Genomic DNA, 24,572 nt, shown 5'->3' with positions numbered 1-24,572 from the left:
TTTAATGAAACCATAAGTTATGAAACTTAGATTTTTAACTTGAAAAATGTATGTAAGCTTGTAAGCTCTTATTTTCAACAAAATTAGAAGACCATAAATTATATAAACTTAGATCCAACATAAGTATATGAAGTTATAACTAGAAAGTTATACTTCCATGTTCTTGAACTTATAAAGTTAACTTTTAGTTTCAAGAAATCTGAGATCAAGATTAACTAGTAATACTTGACCAAATTAACTACATCACAACTTTAAAGTACTTATAAAAGAAAGAAATAAACTAAATATACAAGTGATATGTTCATAGTTGTTCATACTTAGAAAGATTCAAGCCAATGCTTTGATCTTTAAGAAAGTAAACCTTAAGTTTACAAACATGAACACAAGTATGATAATGAAACTTATGAACTTTAAATCTTTAAAACATTTAAGTGTAGAATCCTAAACTATAAAGTTTAGATTCTTGTTCTTGGTTCTTCATCAAAGAAAAGATGGAAGTAACCAAGATTACATGAAGATACAAGTTATAGAACTTGATCTTTAACAACAATAAGCAACAAGTAAGTAAACAACAACAAAGAACAAGTAATTTCGATGATGATGGTAGCGGTTTTGGAACAAGAAAAAGAAGAAGAAAAAGTTTTGTTACTTACAATATTTGAGAGAAAAAAAGAGAGAAAATGAAATGGTGTTTGAATGTGTGTGTAAAAGTGAAGTAATACTTGCAAATATAAGTATCAAAAAAAGAAAAGAACTCCCTCCAGGGAGCATATGGTGGACGGTTTTAGGGGCTACATGGGGAAGGTTCAAAAGCTAACTTTCATACATGGGGAGATGGTGTGAGCTGGAAGTAGTAATAAAGTTAAATGGTGTTGGAATGAGGTGTAAGTATACATGAAACTAGTCTTTACATAACACTAATTAATCTAGTTATATCTTAATGTAATACTTGCATAATAATGGGCTAACTTAGTCCATTAAGAGAGTAGGGTGGGCTTCCAAGTCCATGTACATTAATAAAAGCCCAAGTCTAAATATGTAACAAATTAAATAATTAAGCCCAAGTAATTAACTACTTACACTAGTTAATTAAAAATGATTAATATTAATTAATCATGAATGTAAATAATATTCGAAAATATTATTCGTGTAAAGTACGTGTGTCACAAAGACAAGTCGGGCCATGAAAAGTTAAATACGGTAACAAGTAATACGTATAAGAACACGTTTATTAAAACACAAGCATTAATAATAAATTATTAATAATTAAACGTTGGAAAATTCAGGGTCGTTACATTACCCACCTGTTTAAGAAAATTTAGTCCTGAAATTTTAAGCTGAGGTAGATGGAGGAGTTGGGAAAAGGTGAGGATACTTTTGCATCATTTGATCCTCTCGCTCCCAGGTAAACTCAGGTCCTCTTTTGGCATTCCATCGTACTCGGACGATCGGAATCTTGTTGTGTTTCAAAGTTTTGACCTCACGGTCCATAATTTCGACAGGCTCTTCCACGAAGTGGAGTTTGTCATCAATTGTAAGTTCCTCCAAAGGTATGACATGTTCCGGTTCAGCAAGACACTTCTTCAAATTCGATACATGAAAGGTAAGATGAACTGAGCTCAATTGAGTTGGAAGATCCAAACGGTAAGCAACGGGTCCAACACGCTCCAAGATTTCGAAAGGACCAATGTATCGCAGGTTTAACTTCCCACGTTTTCCAAAACGGATCACACCTTTCCAAGGTGCGACCTTCAACATCACACGGTCACCCACATTGAATTCAAAGTCTTTACGTTTAAGGTCTGCATAACTCTTTTAACGATCACTGGCCGTCTTGAGTCTCGCTTGAATTTGGACAATCTTCTTAGTTGTTTCATGGACTATCTCGGGTCCAGTGATTTGCGTTTCACCTACCTCGGCCCAACAAATAGGAGATCGGCACTTGCGGCCATACAACGCTTCAAAAGGTGCGGCATTAATACTTGAATGATAACTGTTGTTGTAAGAGAATTTGGCTAGCGGCAAATGCCTTTCCCAAGCCTTTCCAAAATCAATAACACCAGCACGCAACATGTCCTCCAAAGTCTGAATTGTGCGTTCGCTTTGTTCGTCAGTCTGTGGTGATACGCAGTACTCATGTCGAGACGGGTTCCCAAGGCTTCTTGCAAAGAACGCCAAAATCTGGAAGCAAAACGGGGATCGCGATCTGAGATGATCGATAAGGGTACACCATGACGAGATACAACCTATTTTATGTATAGTTGAGCGAGTCTTTCCATCGTATCCGTTTCCTTCATGGCTAAAAAGTGTGCAGATTTGGTAAGACGGTCAACGATAACCCAGATGGTATCGTATCCGCCCACCGTCTTTGGTAACTTCGTAATGAAATCCACTGTTATCCTTTCCCACTTCCATTGAGGGATTTCTGGTTGCTGAAGTAACCCAAAAGTCCTCTAATGTTCGGCCTTAAATTTTGAGCAAGTCAAACACTTACCAACATAAGTTGCAACGTCCTTCTTAAGATTAGGCCACCAATACTGTTCCTTGAGATCGTGGTACATTTTACCGGCTCCTGGATGAATCGAATATCTCAACTTGTGGGCTTCATCTAATATAAGGTTCCGTAAATCTCCATAACGAGGTACCCAAATTCTTCTGGCATAGCATCGGAGTCCAGTCTCCTTAACCTCGAATCGAGAGACGGGAATGTTCAAGTGTTCATGAGATAAATTCTCCTCCTTGAGAGCCTCATCTTGGGCTGCTCGGATCTGGCTATTGAGGTTTGAATGAATGGTGATGTTCAGAGCCCGAACACAAAGAGGTGCCATCCTCTCCTTTTGGCTCAAAGCGTCAGCTACAACATTGGCCTTGCCAGGATGATAACGAAGTTCACAATCATAGTCATTTAGCATCTCGATCCATCGACGCTGTCTCATATTCAGTTACTTCTGATCAAAGATGTGTTGGAGGCTTTTATGATCGGTGAAAATAGTGCTCTTAGTTCCATAAAGATAGTGTCTCCACAGTTCTAATGCAAAGAAAATGGCTCCAAGCTCGAGATCGTGCGTAGTGTAATTTCGCTCGTGAATCTTCAGTTGTCGGGAGGCGTAAGCGATAACCTTTGTTCGTTGCATCAGTACAAAACCAAAACCACTTTTCGAAGCATCGCAATAAATAACGAAATCATCACTGCCTTCAGGAAGTGATAAGATAGGTGCGGTGGTTAACTTCTTTTTCAAGGTTTGAAATGCTGATTCCTGTTCGGGTTCCCAAATGAACTTCTTCCCTTTGTGAGTCAGCGCGGTCAAAGGACGCGTAATCAGAGAGAAACCTTCAATAAATCTTCGGTAGTAACCGGCGAGGCCTAAAAATTGGCGGATGTGAGTCGGAGTAGTGGGGGTTTCCCACTTGCTGATAGCTTTGATCTTTGCGGGATCAACTTTGATACCTTGATCACTCACTACGTGACCCAGAAATTGGACTTCCTTCAACCAAAACTCACACTTGGAGAATTTGGCATAAAGTTGCTCTTATCTCAAGAGTTCGAGTACTAGACGAAGATGTTGTTCATGTTCTTCTTCGCTTTTGGAGTAGATGAGGATATCATCTATGAAGACGATAACGAACTTATCCAAGTATGGCTTGCAGACACGATTCATGAGGTCCATGAACACGGCAGGTGCGTTGGTTAAACCAAATGGCATCACGAGAAACTCATAATGACCATAACGGGTTCTGAATGCAGTCTTCATCACGTCGCTCTCTTTCACCCTCAACTGGTGATAATCGGATCGCAAATCGATCTTAGAGTAAAAGCTCGATCCTTGTAGTTGATCAAAAAGATCGTCAATTCGGGGAAGAGGATACCGATTCTTGATCGTTAATTTGTTGAGTTCACGATAGTCGATACACAAGCGGAAGGATCCGTCCTTCTTCTTCATAAATAAAACTGGTGCGCCCCAAGGTGAGAAACTTGGTTGGATAAATCCACGGTCTAGCAGTTCTTGTAATTGGCTCTGCAACTCTTGCATTTCGGAAGGCGCGAGTCGATAAGGTGCGCGAGCTACAAGTGCAGCCCCTGGCACTAAATCGATCTGAAACTCCACTGCTCTCGGTGGCAGTAATCTAGGCAATTCCTCTGGAAAGACATCGGAAAATTTGTTCACAATTCGTACGTCATCCACACTCTTCACCTCAGTTTCTAACGTTTTCACATGTGCCAAAACAGCAAGACGTCCTTTCTTCATGATCTTTTGCGCTTTCATGCAACTAATGAGATTCAGTTTCGAGCTACATCTCTCTTCGTAAATAATCAGTGGCTCGCCATCTCCGTGTGGTATACGAAGAGCTTTATCTTCACAGATAATGTCAGCCTTTATCTTGGCCAACCAGTCCATACCGACAATAACATCAAAGCTTCCTAACTTAATGGGTATCAAGTCAATCTCGAAATCCACACCAGCTATGTTGATAATAGCTCCTTGGCTAATTTGGTCAACTTTCTCAAGTTTTCCATTGGCTACCTCTACAAGCATACTCTCCTTTAAAGGAACTAACGATAAATTTATCTTAGAGCAAAAGTGTCTACATACATAACTTCTATCGGCACCCGTATCAAACAGAACAAAAGCTAATAGACTGTTGATAGTGAATATACCTGTAACCAAGTCGGGGTTCTCACGGGCATCCCTTGCATTTACATTGAATGCTCGTCCACGCAGTGGTCCGCTGTCCTTTCGCTTGTTGGGACACTCATTTCTGAAGTGGCCCGTCTTTCCGCATTCATAGCACTTTCTCGGTCCCGTGGGGTTCGGATTCCCAGTCATGGTGGTGATCTTGCAGTCCTTGCCAATATGCCCGGTCCTTTTGCACTTTTCACAGACAACATTACAGTACCCGGTATGGTGCTTGTAGCACCTCTTGCACTGTGGTAGACTACCCTTGTAGTTGGGGTTCGAGTTGGTGTTCGGATTGGGGTTCCTCCCATTGTTGTGCCTCTTGGCGGGGGTCTGATCATAGGCTCTCCCCTTGTTGTTATCCCACTTACGCTTCTCACTGCTAACCACCGATTCAGATTTTGCCTTTTCCGGTTCATCGATGATAATTTGGTTCATTAAGGTGTGCGCCATGCGCATTGCTTCCGGGACATTAGGTGGCTTAGACGAGGTGACATTCCCCTTAATGGACTTTGGAAGTCCCGACAAGTACCTTTCCATCCGCTTAAACTCCGGGGTAACCATCGTTGGACACATTAGAGCTAATTCCAAATACCTACGGTTGTAACCATCAAGATAGTTTCCAACAACCTTCAACTGCCAAAACTCGGCCTCCATTTTCTGGATCTCTGTCCTAGGGCAATACTCTTCAATCGTGGCCCCTTTGAATTCCTCCCATGGGGTAGCATAAGCCTCATCAATATCCTTTGCTTGAGCCAGTGTGTTCCACCAGGTTAGTGCACCGTCTGACAGCGTACATGAGGCATACTTGGTTTTGTTCGTCTCTGAGCAGTTACTAACGCGGAACACAGATTCTAATTTCTCAAACCACCTAGTGAGCCTAACTGGCCCCTCAGTTCTACTAAAGTTGTGGGGCTTGCAGCTTTGGAATTCCTTGTATGTGCACCCATTACGAATGGGCGGGTTAACTGGTAGAGCTTGTGGGTTCATTTCTGCTAAAGCTGCGGCGACTCGTTCAGTGATCATTTCTTCGATCTGAGCTGCTATGGGCGTTGATCTTCCGTTGGCCATTGATGTTCTAAACAAAATTTTTGACTCAAGTCAAAATCCAGTATTCAATTAATAATAATAATACAGTATATGGTTACCAACGTGGAATCAACACATCACATGCTAATTAAGTAACGCAAATAGATTCAGATACCACAAAGACATCATACAGTAAAGTAAATAGAACACTGTGCAAGAATTAAACAACACAAAGTTCCATTCATTAATAATAAGTTGCATACATCCGCATATGTTCGTACAGTACATAAGTAATACATGAAACTACAAAAGAGATTACATAATGAAATCTATTACAAATGTCCTATGGTGATGGTGGGTGTAGGATGTCCATTATGTAGGACATCTGGTCCTCGAGCTCAGTGACCCGAGCACAGAGGATCTCCACTTCCCTCGTCAGTTCCTCGACAGAGGGAGATGGTGGGACAGGCGGTGCTGATGGTGCAGGTGGTGCTGGTGGTGCGGGTGGTGCAGACGGTCCGTCACCAGAAGTAGATGCTGCTTATCGGGGAGCCTTACGTATGAATGAATCAGCAGGATACGGCATAAGCCACTTACGGGCGGTAACTCTAGTCCTCAGTCCATGTGCGTTAACGAACGATCTCCCTCCGTTAACCCCAGGAATAACAGTAGCGTCGAAATGATACCGCTTCATCGGCGGGGTAGAGGGTGGCTGCACGGGTGCTTCCTCGGGATCCTCGTCGGAATCCTCGTCACTGAAGTCATCAGAGGATGAGTCGTCGAAATCATCTAGGGGTGGCTGCACGGGTGGCTCTGCTCGGCCGGCCATCATCAGTCGGTATCTGAAAGGCGGGATCAGAACGAGACATCCATCAAGAAGGCGTCGGCACCAATGGTTATGCTCATTACGGAACGGACCTTCCCTAAGTTCCGCGGGAATCACATCACCACCAGAATGGTGCTGTGGCTCCGAGGGTCCTGGGACAAGTGGAGCTGGAATCTCCTGTAGGTCCTCGGCTCCGTCTGAGGTGACCACTGGGTCGGGTGCATGGCTACTGGCTCTAGAGGACGAAGCGCCAGAGTCACTGGAGGGTGTCGACGACAGGATCTGAGAATCGGCAACCATGGCAGGCGAGGTGGCGGATGAGTCTGAGTCGCTCTCCAAAATGATAACAAGTGGAATATCCGACATCTGAACAAGAAAAAATAACTTTTTCCATGTCAGTAAGTCATAAAGCAAGCACGTATTAGGCAAAGTAACTACGACAGTCTAGATCCTCTATAGCAGTAAGTAGCATGGCAATAACGACAAGTATCATGCAATCGAAAGCAGGTAATAGCATGCAGAAGTGAAAGCAAGTAATAGTATACGGCATATAGCAGTAAAAGTAAGCAGCAGCATTCAGCAAGTTCCGCAGAAACAAGTAAACTAGCAAGTTGTAGATTAGTCCTATTAGTGAATCCTACTCGGTCCGGTCTAGACTCACTAATGCAACCTAATTCCCTACAACCAATGCTCTGATACCAAATGTGATGCCCCGTACAAAACCATCGTGTACGAATCATCAACAACATGATCATTACAGGGTTAAATACTATATGCTGTTTCAAAATAAGTTTGCATTCATGATAAAAGGTGATGTTTTAACCAACGTCAAATGTTTAACATCCGAAAGTATGTTTTTACGAATAGCAAGTAAAATAATAGTATGTGACCCATAGGTCGTTACAAATACATTGTTTCAAAAGTAACAGTGCTTGAATGCAAATTAAACATTTCATGCGGTGACATCTCTAATAAGCGCAGCGGGAGTCTACAAAGCATGACTAGTACAGCGTAAGCAAGCAAACCTTAAGCACTTGAGAAAAACATGCTTAAAAACGTCAACACAAAGGTTGGTGAGCTATAGTTTAAGTATAACAGTAATGTAAGGTAGGCCACGAGATTTCAGTGCTTCAACAGCGTTTTAAAACAGTATGAAAAGTATATGTATAACCGTGGGCACTTGGTAACTAATTTAACGTAAATAACACCCCCTAAAAGTACACTTGGCGAGTGAGTAAGTTTACGAAGTATTAAACACCCGTTAAATGCTAGCGCTACTAGCCCGAGTGGGGATGTCAAACCCTATGGATCCATATCTAAGATTCGCGTTCACTGATTCAAAGACCAATGACTAAACGTTACTGAGCTAAGGGGAAAGTTTATGCCGTTGTATAACCCACACATATATCAAGTTTAAGTACTCGTGCCTAGTATGTAAAACGTAAAATGCGCATGTATTCTCAGTTCCCAAAATAGTTAAAGTAAAAAGGGATGCTATAACTCACAGTGGAAAGTAGTAAAAGTCGATACACGGGAAATAGCAAGCAAGTGGTTGGTCCGGAAGGTCCTCAACCTAAGTCAAAAGTTATTAAGTCAGTAAATCGTTCCCAAAGGTTTAAAAGTATGTAAATTAGGTCTTAAGTACCATCATCATTCATCATTAAACAAAAAGTGTAAAGTAAGTTTTAAGTCAAGACTAGGGTTTGAAATAAAGGCTGACTTCGTTAAGTCGCCACGACCTCTATACCAACTGAAATGAGGTGAGACCAGTGGTCATGTCTCCATATATAAGTCCCCTAGGTACTGAACAATTTCCAGAACCAAACTCGTCTTCGTTTGACCGTGGTGACGGTTTAAGTGCGAGTAGGTCAGAAATTTCAGCACAACGTTAATAGGATGCAGTGACTTTCGGGAGGCCATAGATCCTAAACCATAACTCGGATTAAGACGAGGTCCAAACGGAAAATCATCTAATCGAAACGAAATAACTGAAAATCAGCTTTCCAGTATCCCAGGTATTCTGATCTGTTCCAGAAACAGTAAGTAAAGCTGTTCTGGTGGGTTCTTGGTGCTTGATGCTCATCACGGTTCTCATCCTTGATGCGTATAGCTTCAAGTGTACAACTCGTTGATGGGTTTGCATCATCTTAACCAAGGTTTGACCATCATAACACTAGTGTAAGTCTAAGATATGTAGCACAACTCACTTAAGAGTTGTATGTAGTTTGATGAACCAAAGTTACATCAAGATCTTAGATCCGACACACACGAGTTATAAAAGTAATATTAAGCTATAAACTTGAAGGTAAACTAAATAATCAAGATCTTAAGTTGTAGAACTTAGATCTTAGCTAGATCTTAAAGATTCTAGACTAGAAAGTCTAGATCTAGTCATCTTAAGTTAGATCCTAAGTTATAAGACTTGGATCTTTACTTTAATGAAATCATAAGTTATGAAACTTAGATTTTCAACTTGAAAAATGTATGTAAGCTTGTAAGCTCTTATTTACAACAAAATTAGAAGACCATAAGTTATATAAACTTAGATCCAACATAAGTATATGAAGTTATAACTAGAAAGTTACACTTCCATGTTCTTGAACTTATAAAGTTAACTTTTAGTTTCAAGAAATATGAGATCAAGATTAACTAGTAATACTTGACCAAATTAACTACATCACAACTTTAAAGTACTTATAAAAGAAAGAAATAAACTAAATATACAAGTGATAAGTTCATAGTTGTGAAGGTATTTCATATGCCCGAGAGACATATTAAATTAATGTGACTAATGTGTTATGATCCAAGTCGGGTCATACCCAATAACAAGCTTACCAACACTTTATATGTATTTAATCTTAACGACTGGATCGTTAAATAAATACGCGATACTTGAACTTTAGAAAATCGGTTTTCTGAAATGTTATTACTTGAAATAAATTATTTGGATAATTTGTATTTAATTATTTATAAGTTTAAATAATTATGTTGTGTTATATTTTATAAAATTGGTTTATAAAATAAGTGACTTAACAAATGCATACTTTATATAACAAGTTTTATATAATTACAAGGTATTTTATAACAAGTTTTATAAAATATAAACCTTGTTATATAATTTATATAGTGCAGATTTTGGGGTCTCCAAGGAGACACCCCATGCTTTGTTTTGTCACTTTTAAGACAACACAACTCCTTACGTACATGCTCAACTAGTTTACCAAGGGATTGACTCAAGTAATACATGCAATACACTTTAAAATAACAAAGAAAAAACTGCATTCTCTCCCTCCATTCAGCTGTATTCTGGCCGTGACTTTCCTAGGGAGAAAGAGGTTCAATTTTCTTTTTGCAAGTTCATTCAAGTGTTACAATTAAATCCTAACTAAAGGCTAGGGTGTTGGTGATAAGTTTGGGGTATAAAAACTTGAGGTTTCATAGTTTTGAGGCTTCATTCATCATCATCTATTGGCATAGCTGCTGTCCAAATTTCTTGGGTGCAAAGAAAAGGGTTTCAAGCTTGGTTCAAAGGTGATTAAGAGTCTTAAATCCTAACTATCTCAAGGGTGGTGTTGGAGCACAAAAGCTTGGATTTTATACACTTGTTCATCATCTTCATTATCATTCATTAACCTCCTAACTTGGAGAAGGTATAATCACTAAACATCCTTTTATTGTAAGCATATAATCACGACTGATATCTACTTGGAATTCAAATAAATGGTTAAATATATACACTTGTTTTCTTAATAAATCTTGCTTCCGCTTGCTATAAATCTTACTAAATTGGTTTAGTAATTATATTTACATTAAGAACATGTTGTTATATTGAATTCCAACATTGGTATCTAGAGCCGAAGTTGTTGAATTATGCTTTAAGATGTTGTTTTAAACCCACTATATTTACAATTTATCAACATGCATGAAAGTAGATTGTAAAAATTCATGGGTTTGGATGGGTGTGAGTTAATGGCCCAAATATAGGGGTTCCAAAATGGGTTTTGGTTCTTCCATTTTGGTCATATATGGTTGCATGTTCATGTTCACAATCATAGCCTTGACCTTGTGTTTGGTTGCATGTTTGAATGATTTATATTTATTCATTTGGTATGTAATATTAATTCATTCAATTTGGTTTGTAAAATTAATTATTCATATGGTATGTAATGTTAATTTTGGTTATGTAATTTATTTTATATTTGGTAAGATTAGGTTGTATTTTCATTTTTAGAAAAATGTATTAGGATATATTTTGTAAAATGATGAAGATAATGAAGACTTGAAGAACACAAGAAGAAGCATTTGGATGCAAGATTAAGTGGGAGATTTAAAATCTCCTACTTTGTGTTATAACCCTTACCGGTGGCATTTGTTTTCGGCTAAACAAATGTCTACCTAATTGGCTTGATTGTGAACATATTTGTTTTGCATGCATGGTTGTTTTGTATGATTGTGGATTATATGTTTGTATGCTACAAGTTAATCACACAGGTTAACAACAAGAAAAATGACAATTTAATTGGTTAAATTAAACATTATCAACGACATGCAAAACGTCAATTTAAATGGTTAAATTAAAAACGACTAAAAGGACATTAATAAACGGTTATTAAGAATATGATAAGGATCATATATAAAATGGTTTATATCAAGTAATTGGCTAAAATTACGAGACTTGAAAATGGATTTCAAATAAACCATACAATAAATGCATGTTGGTGTATGACATAAAAGTTTTCTTAAACTAGAATTAATGGAAACTTAAAATCCCTTCTATTTACAAGGTAAACAAGTTAAACGCCATCCTTTTGTGCAACACTTAAAAATATTAGGGAACTCATAATGGGATAAAGGTCACCTAACCGTTATGAGCAAACTAATATGATTAAGGTGAATTTCGCACACTTGTGGGATAAAGGTCACCTAACCACTTGTATGTTAAATTTACACGTTTACACAAGTAGGACTACTTGATTTGGGAATCATGAACTTAGGGTCACCGAAGCATGAGAAACAAATAAGCGTTGATGGGATAAATATGCCATGCAAAAGGATTGCATGATCCCATAACTTAGAAGTTGCAAAAGGATTGCAATTGTCATGCAATGACTACCTAGCTAAATCAAATGACGGGATAAAGGTCACCTAACCGAAATTTGGTTTACCGTTGGATTCTAAAATTTAATTAATATCAATTGGATTTAAAGGGCATTGATTGTTAAATTAAAATTAATACTTAAACAACTTTGTTAAATTTTGTAGATGGCCGTCAATAACAACAACAACATTCCAAACGCACCTATCAACTTTAACAACCTATCGTTGAGGTCAATCCTCGAAAAAGAAAAACTCAACCATACAAACTTCATGGATTGGTTCCGCAATCTAAGAATTGTCCTCAAACTTGAGGATAGGGCGTATGTGTTGGAAGACCCCATTCCCGATCAACCGGACGAGGATGATACGGAAGGCATGGCTTATTGGGAAAAATATTGCACCGATTCGGTGCAAGTTTCTTGCCTCATGCTTGGGACTATGATACCAGAACTCCAAAAGGATTTCGAGCATCATAATGCATATGACATGATCACACAGTTGAAAGAGATGTTCCTTCAACAAGCTCGTGTCGAGCGCTTTGAAACAGTCCGAGCGCTTCATGCATGTCGGATGGACGACTCCCAATCCGTTTCATCTTATGTCCTTAAGATGAAAAGCCTAATTGATCGAGCGAACCGTCTAAACTTCAACGTGTCTAATGAATTAGCCACGGACCTTTTCCTTAATTCCTTGTCAAAGAGGTTTGACACATTTGTAATGAATTACAACATGAATGGATGGGATAAAAGCATTGGAGAATTACATGCCATGCTTAAGACGGCAGAGGCAAGCATGGGTAAAAGGGCTTCACCCGTGTTTACGATCAATGAAGGTGGGTCCAAAAACAATAATACTTCTAAGCCGAAGGCGGCTAAGAGGAAAGGACCCGCCTACCAAGGCAAGGGTAAGGGAAAGGGGAAGGTGGTTACCCTAACCAACAACAACAAGAAGCAAAAGGTTGCCGGAAAGGCTAACCCCAAGGAAGATCCGTGCTTCGGTTGCGGTGAAATGGGTCATTGGAAACGCAACTGCCCGGTCTACCTCAAGGAGTTGAAGGAAAAGAGGGATGCAGGGCAAACCTCAGGTAATGTATATATGGTATACATTGAGCTTAGTATTACTTCTTCTAATACATGGGTATTAGACACAGGATGTGGAACTCATATTTGCAAAACTTTGCAGGGGTTCAAAAGAAGTAATCAAGATGTGGGAACAACAAGTCTCTTCATGGGAAATGGAGCAAGGGTGCAAGTGAAAGCTCAAGGAGACTTTGTTTTAAAGCTACCAAGTGGTTTGGAGCTTGTTTTGAAAAATGATTTGTATGCACCCGATTTATCTCGAAACATTATTTCTGTATCCCGTTTGAAACAATATGGTTTTAATCTTAATTTCATTAATGATGATATCCATGTTTCTTTAGATAATGTGTTCTATTCCAAGGCTTCGCCTTCGAATGGTATTTATGAATTGGTTCATGATGACACATCATACAATAACTCAATGTTCCATGCAAACACCAAGAAACTCAAAAGGGATTTGAGTGATTCCTACTTATGGCATTGTCGCCTTGGTCACATAAACAAGAATCGAATTCATACACTTCAAAGGAATGGCCTTTTGAAATCAAATGAACTAGACTCGTTTGATGTATGTGAATCTTGTTTACAAGGAAAAATGACTAAAGCATCTTTCAAAGGGACCTATGAAAGGGCTAAGGACTTATTGGGATTAATACATTCGGATGTATGTGGACCCTTTAAGCCCATGACTAGGAAAGGTGAAAGATACTTCGTCACTTTCATTGATGACTTTAGTCGTTTTGGATATGTCTACTTGTTAAGACATAAGGATGAAACTTTTGAAGCATTCAAGGAATATCAAAACGAAGTACAAAATCAACTCAACAAGACAATAAAGGTACTTTGTACCGATAGAGGAGGTGAATACCTAAGTGATGCTTTCCAAGATCATCTTAGAAGTTGTGGGATTATCTCGCAACTTACTCCACCCGGGACACCACAGCTTAATGGTGTATCCGAAAGGAGGAACCGAGCCCTAATGGATATGGTTTGATCTATAATGGCTAGAAGCTCGTTACCTCTATCATTCTAGGGTTATTGTCTATGCTCCGCAGCTCACATTATAAATATGGCCCCAACCAAGAAAGTGGAACGAACTCCTCATGAGATGTGGTTTGGAAAACCTCCATCTCTATCATACTTAAAGGTATGGGGATGTGAAGCTTATCCTAAGCGTTACGTCCCTAATAAGTTGAACTCTCGATCCACGAAGTGTATCTTCATAGGATATCCCAAGGATGATATGGGATATTATTTCTATGATCCATCCGAGCAGAATGTATTTGTTGCTCGGAAGGTGGAATTCCTTGAAACTAATTTCCTAATAGAAGGAAATAGTGAAAGGAAGATAGATCTTGAAGAGGTTCAAGATCAAGTAGATGATACACAATTGGCTGACACTAGCACTCAACATGAAAATGTTGAGAGTGATCAAATGGATGATCAAAATACACAAGACGTTCGCAGATCTGGTAGGATTAGTAATCCTCCTTAGAGATATGAGTTTCTCATAGATGGTTGCTATGTGGTTGATTTGGATGAACTAACAAACTACCAAGATGCTTTATCAAGGATTGATAAGGATAAATGGCAGGAAGCCATGAACGTTGAGATGCAATCCATGTATGACAACCAAGTTTGGGAACTTGTTAAAAAACCTACTGACTCAAGGCTAGTTGATTGTAAATGGATTTTCAAAATGAAAACCGACATACATGGAAACTTGGATACATATAAAGCTAGACTTGTAGCAAAAGGTTTCACTCAAACTCAAGGGGTTGACTATGATGAAACTTTTTCACCTGTGGCAATGCTAAAGTCTATTAGGATATTACTTGCCATTTCTGCTCATTATGATTATGAAATATGGCAAATGGATGTCAAGACCACTTTCCTAAATGGACATCTTGAGGAAGATGTCTATATGGTTAAGCCTAAAGGTTTTGTTGATCCGAAGTGTCCTAAAAAGGTATGCAAGTTAAAGAAGTCAATCTACGGATTGAAACAAGCATCTAGAATGTGTAATCATCATTTTAATGAGGAAGCCAAGAAATTTGTCTTCATTAAAAATGGTGATGAAGCTTGTGTATACAAGAAGGCTAGTGGGAGCACAATCATGTTCCTTGTACTATATGTGGATGATATATTGTTATTTGGAAATGATATTCCGGCAATGCAAAGTGTTAAAACTTGGCTAAGTAAATGCTTCTCCATTAAGGATCTTGGAGAAGCACAATATGTTTTGGGGATTGGGATCTACAGGGATAGATCCAAGAAACTGATAGGTTTGAATCAAAGTGCATAAATTGAAAAGATCTTGATAAGGTTCAAGATGGAGAACTCTAAGGAAGGTTTGGTACCTATTCAAAAGGGAACACTTTTCAGTTCATCTCAGTGCCCTACCATGAAAGATGAACAGGAGAGAATGAAGAAAGTCCCATATGCGTCTGCCATTGGGTCAATCATGTATGCAATGATATGCACTAGACCGGATGTGTCATGCGCTCTTAGCCTGACAAGTAGATACCAGAATAACCCAGGAAACAGTCATTGGATTGCTGTCAAAACTATATTGAAATACCATAGGAGGACTAAGGATATGTTTCTGATATATGGGTCTGGTGAGGAGGAACTCGCTGTAAAAGGTTACGTGGACGCGAGTTTCCAAACTGATCGAGATGATTCTCGATCACAATCCGGTTATGTCTTCACATTAAATGGAGGTGCGGTCTCTTGGAAGAGTTCAAAACAGGATGTTGTTGCATTATCCACTACAGAGTAGGAGTACATTGCCGCCTCATTGGCAGCTCAGGAAGCTACATGGATGAAGAAATTCATCGACGACTTAGGAATAGTCCCTTCCATTCAGGACCCTCTTGAGATCTTTTGTGACAAAAAAGGGGTGATTGCTCAAATCAAGGAACCTCGTGCTCACCAAAAGACCCGTCACATTGAGTGGAGATTCAACTACATAAGGGATGAAGTTGAAAAGGGAAAGATATGTATTCACAAAGTTCACACAGATCTTAACATAGCGGATCCTCTCACGAAGCTCTTACATGGATCAAAACATGCAGGACATGTTTGTGCATTAGGGCTTCGATATTCTAGTGATTGGTCATGATCTATTTTAAGTATTGTAACGGAACGAAATTGTTCAAACTCATTAATATAATTATGGTATTAATTATTTTGAGTTATGTTCCTATTTTGCATATTGTATCCATGAATAAGTAATTATTCTAAATTCCGTGGTCGATCACATTTGTGGGAACAAATGTGAGGTCTAGACTATTATGAACTTGGATTGGTATACATTTACGGGATGAATGTGGGGCAAGGTTGCAACCAAGGTTCATAGATATTTGTGGGATACAAATATTGGAAGACCCGCCCTCAAGATTTACTAAATAGAGCCTTTGTGGTTGATCACATGTAATCTTGAGTAAAGGCGAATATCATTGTATCCTCTGACCTGATATACATATTGGGTTCGGATATTCACTAAGTATTATACCTTGATTCTTTCCTTCGCTATTCTGAAATATGGCAGTTCATAAGGAAGAGCTCAGGTGTAATGCAAAGTATATATCTAGGACGTATGTAGTCAAAATGGAATTCGTCCCTCTTATTCGTTGAGAGTCAGATGTCTAAGGCCTGATAAAGTTAAATCTAGAAGAGAGTGATCACTCTGTATCTCTTAGATTTAACATGACATCTAGGACGAAAGGATATAATGAAAAGATTCACCTATTCATATTCGAGATGGGAACTCGATAGAGATGATGTTATTGAATGGCACAAAGTCATAACATATTGGTGGTGATGGACAGTCGTTAGGTGGTATCCATCACTTGCATTAATTTCTTATGTTTCTGGTGCAAGTGGGAGATTGAAGGTATTTCATATGCCCAAGAGACATATTAAATTAATGTGGCTAATGTGTTATGATCCAAGTCAGGTCATACCCAATAACAAGCTTACTAACACTTTATATGTATTTAATCTTAACGACTGGATCGTTAAATAAATATGCGACACTTGAACTTTAGAAAATCGGTTTTCTGAAACGTTATTACTTGAAATAAATTATTTGGATAATTTGTATTTAATTATTTATAGGTTTAAATAATTATGTTGTGTTATATTTTATAAAATTGGTTTATAAAATAAGTGACTTAACAAATGCATACTTTATATAACAAGTTTTATATAATTACAACGTATTTTATAACAAGTTTTATAAAATATAAACCTTGTTATATAATTTATATAGTGCAGATTTTGAGGTCTCCAAGGAGACACCCCATGCTTTGTTTTGTCACTTTTAAGACAACACAACTCCTTAGGTACATGCTCAACTAGTTTACCAAGGGATTGACTCAAGTAATACATGCAATACACTTCAAAATAACAAAGAAAAAACTGCATTCTCTCCCTCCATTCAGCTGTATTCTGGCCGTGACTTTCCTAGGGAGAAAGAGGTTCAATTTTCTTTTTGAAAGTTCATTCAAGGGTTACAATTAAATCCTAACTAAAGGCTAGGGTGTTGGTGATAAGTTTGGGGTATAATAACTTGAGGTTTCATAGTTTTAAGGCTTTATTCATCACCATCTATTGGCATAGCTGCTGTCCAAATTTCTTGGGTGTAAAGAAGAGGGTTTCAAGCTTGGTTCAAAGGTGATTAAGAGTCTTAAATCCTAACTATCTCAAGGGTGGTGTTGGAGCACAAAAGCTTGGGTTTTATACATTTGTTCATCTTCTTCATTATCATTCATTAACCTCCTAACTTGGAGAAGGTATAATCACTAAACATCCTTTTATTGTAAGCATATAATCACGACTTGATATCTACTTGGAATTCAAATAAATGGTTAAATATATACACTTGTTTTCTTAATAAATCTTGCTTCCGCTTGCTATAAATCTTACTAAATTGGTTTAGTAATTATATTTACATTAAGAACATGTTGTTATATTGAATTCCAACAAGTTGTTCATACTTAGAAAGATTCAAGCCAAGGCTTTGATCTTTAAGAAAGTAAACCTTAAGTTTACAAACATAAACACAAGTATGATAATGAAACTTATGAACTTTAAATCTTTAAAACATTTAAGTGTAGAACCATAAACTAGAAAGTTCAGATTCTTGTTCTTGGTTCTTCATCAAAGAAAAGATGGAAGTAACCAAGATTACATGAAGATACAAGTTATAGAACTTGATCTTTAACAACAATAAGCAACAAGTAAGTAAACAACAACAAAGAACAAGTAATTTTGATGATGATGGTGGCGGTTTTGGAACAAGAAAAAGAAGAAGAAAAAGTTTTGTTACTTACAATATTTGAGAGAAAAAAGAGAAAAAATGAAATGGTGTTTGAATGTGTGTGTAAAAGTAAAGTAATACTTGCAAATATAAGTATCAAAAAAAGAAAAGAACTCCCTCCATGGAGCATATGGTAGACGGTTTTAGGGGCTAAATGGGGAAGGCTCAAAAGCTAACTTTCATACATGGGGAGATGGTGTGAGCTAGAAGTAGTAATAAAGTTAAATGGTGTTGAAATGAGGTGTAAGTATACATGAAACTAGTCTTTACATAACACTAATTAATCTAGTTATATCTTAATGTAATACTTGCATAATAATGGGCTAACTTAGTCCATTAAGGGAGTAGGGTGGGCTTCCAAGTCCATGTACATTAATAAAAGCCCAAGTCTAAATATGTAACAAATTAAATAAATAAGCCCAAGTAATTAACTACTTACACTAGTTAATTAAAAATGATTAATATTAATTAATCATGAATGTAAATAATATTCGAAAATATTATTCGTGTAAAGTACGTGTGTCACAAAGACAAGTCGGGCCATGAAAAGTTAAATACGGTAACAAGTAATACGTATAAGAACACGTTTATTAAAACACAAGCATTAATAATAAATTATTAATAATTAAACGTTGAAAAATCCAGGGTCGTTACAAGCTTGGTAACCTAATAATTAGGAAACATGTATGGCCCCTAATTGACGCGAATCTTAAAGATAGATCTATGGACCTCGACAAGTCCCATCCGGGGTACGGATGCTTTAGTACTTCGAGATTATTATTATTATACAGACGAGAGGTTCTGTTTGGGGATATTCTATACATTAAAGTTAAGTCGGTTATCCAGCTTTCACCATATGAATGATTTTTAATTCCCGGGTTACGCGTGTTATTTTGTACTCGGGTTACGTGTACAATTAATTATATGCAATCTTGTGGTCTATTAAAATGATGAAAATGAATGTTTATGATAAACTAATGAACTCACCAACCTTTTGGTTGACACTTGAAAGCATGTTTATTCTCAGGTTTGAAAGAAATCTTCCGCTGTACATTTGCTCATTTTAGAGATATTACTTGGAGTCATTCATGGCATATTTCAAAAGACGTTGCATTCGATTCATTGAGTTTAACAAGATTATTATTAAGTCATTGATAGTTTGATATATTATGAAATGGTATGCATGCCTGTCAACTTTCGATGTAATGAAAGTTTGTCTTTTAAAAACAAATGCAATGTTTGTAAAATGTATCATTTAGAGGTCAAATTACCTCGCGATGTAATCATATGTTATTGTATTCGTCCTTATGGATTAGGACGGGTCATTTCATGATCACTACTTCTCACTGTTTGTCGTTACTAAATACTACTTGCTGCTACCCCTTGCTACTTGCTACTACTCAATACTAATCATTACTACTTACCACTACCAAGTACTACTCGTCACCACTAACACATCCACGCTTTACTACTCACTACTGTGCATCACAACTCAATTCTGATACGTCTTTAGAAAAGGATTTCCTGGTAACAGCCCGCACAATACGTAGTAGGTATTGTTCACTCGATTTCCACCTTACCTATCATTCAGCCACCCGCCGTTCATGAATTTGTTTCCAAACACGAGCGTACCGACTGATGACTATTATGCCTTATTGGGTGCATTAGAATACATGTGTATATACTTATGATGCGAGCATGCTACCTAACAACTTATACGTCACTACTATCATCACTACTTATCACAACCCATCGCTATTTATCGCTGACACCATCACTCATTACTACTAGTAATACTACTTGTTACCGTATCCTTTCTCATTCTGTCTCAACGTACTTTTCTCAAGCAGCAATCATTTTCGTTATACCCACAAACATTACCAACCAACTTTGGACACATCGATACGAACTACACTTCATCTGTTCCCGCGAGGCACACCCGTCTGGGATTTTGTACCAACCCTTTTCGATTAAATATCAGATTTTGTTTGAGTTGCCATTACACCTTGTTCAATTTCGTTTTCCATTAAATTCGTCACGAGATTGTTCTCACTCATCGATCATACTGTTTATATTATGCTGTCAACACCGATGCTGATAGAAGCTTTAACGCTAGAGAATTTAGTCACAACGTTTATAAACATGTACCTTCCTTAGACAACGTGTACTCTATAGAACTATTAAACTGAGAAGTTTTAACCTCGTGGTTGAAACAAACTGGTTACCTGACGATACAACCAAGGTAGCTACGACCAGAAGGCTATTCGAATTCCTTTCACCGACGGTAATGGTGTACGGAGAGGAGATTTGTACACCGTCATGCTACACTAATTACTCGAAGGTCCAGAAGTACATGAGATGAGAATGTCTCGCAATTCTAGCACATGTAAGTAAGGATGAGCCGACATTTAAGAGACCCGAATATTTCCCGACTATTAGAGATTGTCCTGAGGTTACACGTCCACCCCACCGTAAGTCGAATTTCGGATTGATTTGGTGCCAGCAGCTGCACCCGTTACACGTACAATATACGAACTTGCACCCTCAGAACTACAAGAGTTTCCCATGGTGAAGAACATCAGGGTTTTAAATTCTCTAATTTGTGATAGATACTAGAAGGTGGGTCACATAGCCATGATATTTCCTAGTTGGAGCTCCGATCTTGTTTTTTAAAAAGAAGGAGGGTTCGATGAGATTGTGTATCGACTACAGAGAATTGAACAAGTTGACAATCAAGAATCGGTATCCGCTACCGAGGATTGATGACTTATTTGATCAGCTGCAGGGATCTAGTTGTTATTCGAAGATTGATTTGAGATCCGGGTATCACCAATTGAGAGTCAAAGAATCCGATGTTCCGAAGATGGCGTTTAGAACACGTTATGGACATTATTAGCTTACAGTGATGCCGTTTGGTTGGATGAACGCACCAGTAGTGTTCATGGACCTCATGAACCGTGTGTGTAAGCCATACCTAGATAAATTCATCATTGTGTTTATTGATGATATATTGGTGTACTCCAAGAACAAGGAAGAGCACGAACAGCACCTACGTTTGATACTGACTATGCTTAGAGATGAGCAGTTGTATGCAAAGTTCCCTAAGTGTGACTTTTGGTTACCAGAGGTACAATTTCTTAACCATGTTGTAGGGGCCAATGGAATACAGGTCGATCCAGCAAAGATTGAGTCGGGTAAGAATTGGGAAACTCCAAAGACGCCAACTCAGGTCCGGAGATTCATCGAAGGATTCTCTAAGATTGCCCGACCATTGACCGCGTTGACTCATAAGGGCAAGAAGTATGAGTGGTCAGAACCGCAAGAGTCCGCATTTCAGTTGTTGAAAGAGAAGTTAACAATTGCACCAGTATTGTCTCTACCCGAGGGAAGTGAAGATTTTGTTGCTTATTGTGATGCCTCAGGTCAAGGAATGAGTTGCGTGCTTATGCAATGAAATAAGGTTATTGCTTATGGATCGTGTCAGTTAAAGATTCACGAGCAGAATTACACTACGCATGACCTTGAACTAGGAGCTGTTGTCTTTGCACTTAAAATGTGGAGACACTACCTGTATGGAACCAAGTTTACTGTCTTCACTGACCATAAGAGTTTACAGCACATATTCGATCAGAAACAGCTCAACATGAGACAACGACGTTGGTTGGAACTACTTAATGATTATAACTGCGAACTTCAATACCATCCGGGCAAGGCGAATGTTGTGGCGGATGCTTTAAGCAAAAAAGGGTGAGAGAGACCTCTTAGGGTTAAAGCTCTTAACATAGTTGTCCGTACGAATCTCACATCACAAATTCGCGAAGCACAACAAGAAGCCGTGAAACAAGAAAATGTCGATGTTGAATTTCTCAGAGGAATGGATAAGAAATTTGACATCAAAGAGGATGGAACACGGTACTTTGCTAATCGAATCTGGGTACCAAAGTTTGGTGGATTGAGAGAACTAGTGTTGGAGGAAGCACACAAGTCAAGATACTCAATTCATCCGGGATCAGAAAAGATGTATCAAGATTTGAAGACGTTTTATTGGTGGCCAAATTTGAAAGCTGACATTGCGACCTATGTCGGAAAGTGCTTGACTTGCACTAAAGTCAAGGCTGAGCATCAGAAGCCATCAGGATTATTAACTCAACCATAGATTCCCCAGTGGAAGTGGAAAGGTATTACCATGGACTTCATCACAAAACTGCCGAGAACAGTGGGGGGTTACGATACTATTTGGGTTATCGTGGATCGTCACACTAAGTCTGCACACTTTCTACCGATAATAGAAACTGATAAAATGGAGAAGTTGGCTCAGATTTACATTAAGGAAGTCGACTCTAGACACGGAGTGCCTATATCTATCATATCCGATCGCGATAGCAGATTGACTTCCAGATTTTAGCAGCCATTATAGAAAGTAATGGGGACTCGTTTAGATATGAGTACAGCATATCACCCCCAAACAGATGGCCAGAGTGAACGAACTATTCAGACTTTTGAGGGCACGTTGCGAGCATGTGTCATTGATTTCGGAAACGAATGGGATAAGTACTTACCACTAGCTGAGTTCTCATACAATAACAGCTACCATGCGAGCATTAAAGCTGCACCTTTCAAAGTATTGTACGGAAGGAAGTGTAGATCTCCTGTTTGTTGGAGCGAATTGGGAGATAGTCAGTTGACAGGTCCTGAGATTATTCAGGAGACAACTGAGAAAGTTCTATAGATTCAGGAATGATTGAGAATGGCTCAGAGTCGTCAAAAGAGTTACGTCGATGTTAGACGGAAGGATATAGAGTTCCAAGTTGGTGACAAAGTTATGCTTAAAGTATCACCTTGGAAGGGTGTTGTATGATTTGGGAAAAGAGGTAAATTGAGTCCTAGATATGTTGGACCATTCAAGATAACCGAAAGAGTCAAACCAGTGGCTTACAGGTTGGAACTGCCACAAGCACTCAGTAGTATACACGACGTTTTCTTGTATCCAACCTAAAGAAGTTCCTAGCCGATGATAATTTGATTATCCCTTTAGAGGAACTGCATATCGATGACAAACTTCATTTCATTGAGGAACATGTCGAAATTTTGGGCCGTGAGGTCAAACAATTGAAATAAAGCAGAATTCCTATTGTTAAAGTTCGATGGAACGCGAGAAGAGGACCAGAGTTCACGTGGGAGCGTGAAGACCAGATGAGATTGAAATACCCGCAACTGTTTCCCGAGAAAAATACTTCAGAGGATGATCACTAAAATTTCGAGACGAAATTTTCAATAACAGGTGGGTAATGTAACAACCTTGCTTTTTCCGTTACTTCCGTTAACCTTCCGTTAGTTTATTTAACGGCGATTATTTGACTTTTATGTGTTTTTGTGTAATAAATGCATACTTGAACTTTGGAGGGCTACAATAATTAATATGGGGTTGATATTAATTCAAATATATATTGCAGATAAGGAAATACGATAAAAATGATACAGTTTTGATAACTACTTTTTGAACAACGTAACGCTCGAGTTTATTTTAATAATTAACTTATTAATTATTAACTTTTCAAAAATAATTAATTTATTGGGTTTTTAATAAATTAAAGTTTGGTTGCGTTTTACGATCGGTTTAGCGTTTCGGGCCTTCGGTACGACTAAACGGCACTTGAAACGGACCACGATTACACGGAATTGTAAAACACGAGCCCGGGCACCTCTCTTGGGCCTCATTTAGCCGAACACCCCCTCCCCACCCCTTATGTTTTTAATTTTTGCTTACTTGAGGGACTTAAGTGCTAATTAGCAAATTTATGGTTTAATATAAATGTAAAGTGTTAACCTAATTTAGTCATAATCCCCTACACCAAAAATTGTGCAGTCGATCTCCCTCTCCCTCCCCAAAACCGTCGACCATCATCACCATCACCATACCTTCAATTTTTATTTTTTGATCAAACCTCAAGAACAAACGTTGCAATTCTCGATCTCCTCTACGCGTTGATATAATTCTTTTCTTGATCTAAGGTATATTTATATGAATCCTAATATTAAAAATTTGATTTTGATAAAGTTTCATAGTTATGTTGTCAATTGCTCAAGTCTATACGCGTACGTGTTAATTGTTATCGTTATATTGATTGTTTGATGCGTTAGGGTTTAAAACCGAATTTGTTTATGAATGATCAGAAAAATTAAGTTTTTCAAATGTTAATTATTATGTTATATTCAGATTCCTTGCAAAAAACTATGGAGTTTAGGCTTTGGATTCGCTTGATTTCGTGTCCGGATGATCAAGTTATGCTTAATTGAAATTAACGTTGTGTTTTTGTGTGTAATCAGAAATCTGGAATTGATAGACCATGAATTGGCATGTGAAACTTATACCATTAGAACTCAATTTAGACTAGGATATCATGTTGTTTGCTTATGTATAACCCGAGATATGCTTGAATTAGTGTAAAAGTAGTTTTATACCGCACTTGCATGAAAATAGCCTTGTATGATAAAATGTATTAACTTTTGTGATTAAAGCTTTGCATATTTAAAATTTA

Source organism: Rutidosis leptorrhynchoides, chromosome 4 (genome assembly GCF_046630445.1).
Source record: "Rutidosis leptorrhynchoides isolate AG116_Rl617_1_P2 chromosome 4, CSIRO_AGI_Rlap_v1, whole genome shotgun sequence".
Classification (NCBI taxonomy): domain Eukaryota; kingdom Viridiplantae; phylum Streptophyta; class Magnoliopsida; order Asterales; family Asteraceae; genus Rutidosis; species Rutidosis leptorrhynchoides.
The sequence above is the reverse complement of the archived record's forward strand: the minus strand, read 5'-3'. Positions refer to the sequence as shown.